The following is a 5,370-nucleotide window of genomic DNA, read 5'->3' on the forward strand; positions in this document are numbered from 1 at the left end:
CCTCACCCCTCCCTGCCCTGGATCCTTGGGCTTGGGGCTCCCTGTCCACGCCTCTGTGTGGCTTCTCAAACGCTGTCACTGCCCTGTGACTTCAGTCGTTATGCTGACTTCTCCATGCTGGGGGTGGAAGGGAAAGGAGCCTGGTGAACGTTTTGGAGGCGAAAACAAAAAAATGAAAACGAACAAAATCCACCTTCTGTGTGTGCCTTGTGCCGTGGTTCTATTTCCCAGCACCTGGTCCTGAATTTTCACAAAGGGAAGCACTTGTGATAGAAAGGAGAGATTGAGTGTAGTAAGTTACTGTCTTATTTAAGGTCCCAAAGGAGAGATTTTATACCAGGCTATCAGAATTACCACCCGTGCCTGCTGTGGAATCAGGTCCAAGTGGTCACACAGTGTTGCCCAGCAGGGGCTGAGGCCGTGCCATGACAAGTGAACGCGCATGTGACCCAGGAAGGGGTTAATCAGCAACAAGGAGTAGCAGCAGAAGCCTCTGCAGAAGAGCCGGCTGTCCTTGGGTGGGCACAGCAGAGGAGGAGCCCAGCCGTCCGCACGTGTCCTTGGCGTGTGCGAGGTCTCAGCTGTGACAAGCTTTCAGGCAGCGATGTCGGGCTTTCCCCCGCTGACTTGAGCTTCATGGGCGCCTTCTCGTCAGAGCCCTTGCCTATCACCTTAGGGGAGAAACACTGCAATAGTTAGTTTCACGTTTCCGAGTCAGAGAAATAAGCTGGCTTTGGAAAACAGTCTGCTAGCCCTTTCTGGAAATCGCGGGAGGGAAGCGCACCTTGAGTGCACTGGGCACCGTGCCGATGCCGGTTCTTTCACTTCTAGCTTGGCGTTTACTTGTTTCCCCACTGCATTCCTTGCACTCACCGGAAAGCATAGAGTTTTAGCTTAGTACAGATCGGGGGGCACAGAGCTGGGCACTCTCAGGGTCTGCCTTTATTTCTCTCCACTTCACACTCTCTCCACTTACCAGGAAGCCCACTTAATTTTCTCTGCAGTATGCTTCATTTGCAGGCTTGAGGCAGCTCATGACCTAAGACAGGGAAGGCAAATGTCTTTCAATACAAATGGCAGCTCTGATTAATTGTTAGTATAGGCTGTATGGTAAAGGAATTTGATGCTTCTTTAGGGGTCAGTGGGAAAGAGTGCTATGATTGATTAGTGATGTCTGCCATGAGCATGGAAGGGAGGAATGGGATTAATGAATGCCATTTTTGCCAGCCCTATCTTAGGATTTAACCTTACGTAGCAGAAGATAGGTAAGATACTCTTGCCGAAGGGAGTTAGTAATCAATTTCAAAATTGTCTGATTGGTACTATGTCATGTCTATTGGCCTTATTTATTTATTCATATTTTATATCTTAACACATGTGTTCCTTGATTAATGACAAGAAAAGAAAGGGAGAGGGGCACTTGAGTGGCTGAGTCGGTTAAGCGTCCAGCTCTTGGTTTTGGCTCAGGTCATGATCTCACAGTCGTGGGAGAGAGCCCTACATCAGGCTCTGTGCTGATAGCGTGGAGCCTGCTTAGAACTCTGTCTCTCCCTCTCTCTGCCCCTCCCCCCTCTCAAAATAAATAAATAAACTTTGGGGGAAAAAAGAAAAGAAAGGGAGAGAAATGAATATTTATTGAGCATCTATTAATTGTCAGTTACTTCTTTTGGGAACTTCATGAAATATATCTCACTATATATTCAAAGGAATTCTATAAAATTGGAATATTACTCCCCTTCTTAAAATACTAAATAAATTAAGCCTCAGAGAAGTAAAATATTTGCCCAAACCATAATAGAAAATTTTGAATCCAAAGACGATACTTATTCTGATATACTTGGGCAGGGGTTCCAATCTTGGGAACTTATGAAAGTCTCCTGGGGAGATTTTTTAAATATTTGAAAATTTTGATGACTACGTCTCATCCTGAATTGATTACATCAGAATCTCTGGGGCAGGGGAGGCTCAGGCATAGGAATGGTTTAAAAAATTCCCCCGGTGATTCAATTCTGCAGCCAGGGGGGAGGACTGTGGTGCAAAGGGAGTAGGAAGCAGGACAATTAGAAATCAGGGTGCCCGCTCTGAGCCCAGCTTTTCCTTTTGTCTTTTTCCCCCCATACTCTATCTAATTTAATTCTCATACAGTTCCTTAAAGGAAGCATCATCAGCTCCATTTTACCCATGAGAAAACTGAGGCTTGGAAAGTGTAAGGCAATTGCCAAAAATCTCCTGGGAGAAGTGGAATTTAAATGCAGATCTGTTTGCCTCCCAAGCACTTGCTGTTGCATTAGATTCCGAATCCAGGCTCCACCCTTAACCTTAGTGTTGAGCAAATCTGGATGCCACCTAGCTTCCAAATTCCACTCCAAGCTATCATCCCTTTCCCTGACTTTGTTCTTTAGTTCCGGCTGGAAGAACCATTCATAGTCTCAGCACTACTGGTTTCATGGTAGAGAAACACAAGAGGCTCGCCCTCTAGCTACCACCTCCTCTCCTATGGCCTTTGGGAAGCTCAGGGTGAGGCTGTGAGTCAGGGGTCCTTCACAGCGACCCTGCCTCTGAAATACTTCCGTGTCTAGGCCAGCCTGATAAGTTTGCAGTCACCTCTTTCGTCCCCAGGCAGTTCAAAGAGGCACAGAGGAGCTGTGGCCTGATCTCCTACACCTACGAGTCTCCGGCACCCGTGTTTCTGTTTTGGCTGTTGTGATGTCACACTGACCTCAGCGTCCTTGGTCAGAATCTTGAGTCTCCATGAGATAATTGAGTACACCATCAGAACCTTAGAATGCAGCGGACCTCCAACTTGATCCGTTTCCAACACCTGCCTAAGGCAAACGTGGCCTCTGTGGCTCCGTTGTCAGGAACAAATGTAGATGCTGTTTAAATGCTTCCCAGGAGTGGAACAGCTCTGTCCCCTGCATTCACTGGCACATTGTTAGGCAGCCGGGCAGCTCGGAAATGGTTTTGAAATTAAGCTAATATATTGCTCTGTATAATTTTCAAGTCCTTCAGCTGATGGATTTTCCTCATTCTTATGAAAGGCTGATTTCTATTAAGCTGATCCATCGACCAAGTTGCTTATGCGAATTAGGACAGACTGAGCACCGTTAGTTCCTGGCAAACATATCAGTAGGGTCTCCAGAGGAGCCTCCTCCCAATATCCGTACTCATGCTGCTTTCCTTTAGGGGGGCGGTCGTGCTCACCCTCTCCAGTCTAACTTTTCTTCCTCTGTCAGAACCCCTGCTGTCAGGAGGAGTCTGGAAACTCAGCCACCATCAGGTGTAAGTGACTGAGAAGGCCTGTGGCTGCCCCCTCCTAAGAGCTTTTACCGTTTACTGAGGGTGAAGCCTTGAAAGGTTTGTTGTAAAGGAACAGATTCAAAATGAACTGTAGTCATCAGGCAGCTCGAGGGGGGTGGGGGGGAGAGAACACAGCTTCCCAGAGTTTCTGGTACCACTTCCTGTAGGGACACCCGACTCACCAAGGTACGTCTCCCCCTTGGGGCTGCTGCCTGGTCTGATGCTGCTCTCTGCTCTCTGAACACCGCTGGTCTCACGGGAGGTTGGAACGGAGCAAAGGGACCTGTGTTATTTGAGATCTAAGTGCAACAGGAAGTGACCGGTTTGCTAAACTTGAAGCCCTGTAGGATTTGAATAGCCACCCTGGGTTTGACGGAGGATCTGTTTTGATTCTCTTCTCAAACATGGCACCTCCAACAGTGCCATTTCCATTCAACCATTCCTGCTACAAACACAGGAGCCAGCAATCATTTAGAGGGAAGTTTTCCTTGGAACAAACGGCAGTGTCCCTGGATGCAGGGCAGAGACATTCCTTAGAAGGCTTTCTGTTCGAAACAGACAAGGTCCCAGCCCGCCTTCCTATCAGAGAGATGAAAACATCACAGCCTGCAGCGGTTGAGGGCGCCGTGGAAACTAGACTCCTTAGCCCGGAGGTGCGGAGATGGGCGTGTGTGTTTTATTTATTATTCACTGAGAAACCTGTCCAAATACTGCATTTTAGGAACTGGTAGGAAACACCGATGGAAATATGAGTACGAAAGAGCCTTTGAAACCAGGACAGACTTTCATTAGAGCCTACCTGGAGTCTGTGGGCAAGGCAGTTTGTATGCACTACACTCTCATCCTCACAAATCAATTTTTAAACTCGGTTTAGACTCCGGGAAGCAGTGAAATTGGGGATTTCAAATGAGCCTTTCAGTCCAGATGTGTCCATAATAGGAACCACTGGGCAGTGGGGCATAATTAACCATCTCTCCTTCCCTGAGACCGCAGAATGGCATTAATTTTGCCAACTGGGCTTGACGTGAATTGGCTAGAATGTCTGAGTAGATTTCCAGCTGCTGCTCCTGTCGCTCTGGCTTCCAGCGCCATCCGCATTCCAAATAAAACGAGGCCTGAAATAGATGTGTGATACACGTTCAAAGCTATTTTTAATCAGTGATCACTTAGTTCGCTGTGAAAGATTATCAGCAGGTCACAATCCATTTCGGATTTTGCCGTGTCCTGCAGAACGGGTCTAAACACACAGTGACTTCAGTTTCCCCTGCGGTCCCTCTGCTTCATCAGCTCTGTGGATGAAGGGGAGGAGGGCACTTCAGTGGACAGCAGATGTGTTCACGGTTACAAGTACCGCAGCTAGAGGGCCATTTACTTGGGCTAAGGCCCTGTTTGAATTTGTCCTGGTCCCACAGAGAGATTTTTGTCCAGCAATCGTAAGCCCAAGGATTCTGTCCCCTTAACATCCATCCTGAAACCCACCATGCAACTGTCCAGCCAGCCAATCAACTTCAATTCATGGGAGAACTCAGAGAGGAATATTTATTTCTCATTTGCTAACCCCGGTCTAGCTGTGGGGATGCTGTGAGCAGTGTAAATTTCTTTATAGACAGTATCTTCTTGGAGGCTTGAGCCTTCTGTAGGGACGGCTGCCAATATCATCCATTCGTTGTTGTTGTTGTTGTTTAAATAATAGCACCTTACATTTATTTAGCATGCTTACTGTTTGCAAGCAAATCTATAATCTCATTTGCAAAAGGCATTTACATAGCATGAATACTTAAATGCTTATAATTGCATATTAATTTTGTGTAACAGAATATGCTAATATTATTTTCCCCTCCTCTATTTCTTCCTTTTCTCTTTCGATAATGTGTTTTCTTTTTGGATCCAGTTCTTTTGACATTTTATTATTATTTTTTTTTACGCATGTGTTGGCAACTGTATTTCAGTTTATCCCGATGACCATTAGTCTTGGTGCTTTATTTTACTACTCAAAAAAAAAAAAACCTTCTGTCTTTTATCCATAATATTCATTTTTCCCTCTTTTTTCCATCTTCCCCAAATATTGCT

At 46.2% G+C, this 5,370-nt stretch overlaps 1 long non-coding RNA gene across 1 annotated transcript; it reads right to left on the minus strand.

Moving 5' to 3' along the window:
* Positions 1 to 201: 201 nt before the first annotated feature.
* LOC121044592 (uncharacterized) lies at positions 202 to 2,687 on the minus strand. Its single transcript, XR_005797375.1, has 3 exons — positions 2,605 to 2,687; positions 977 to 1,039; positions 202 to 671 (listed from the first exon to the last, which is right to left on the minus strand). It is a non-coding gene; the product is annotated as an uncharacterized LOC121044592 (long non-coding RNA).
* Positions 2,688 to 5,370: the final 2,683 nt, after the last annotated feature.

The sequence above is a fragment of the Herpailurus yagouaroundi genome, unplaced genomic scaffold (genome assembly GCF_014898765.1).
Source record: "Herpailurus yagouaroundi ecotype Mexico unplaced genomic scaffold, PumYag 188, whole genome shotgun sequence".
NCBI classification, from domain to species: Eukaryota; Metazoa; Chordata; class Mammalia; order Carnivora; family Felidae; genus Herpailurus; species Herpailurus yagouaroundi.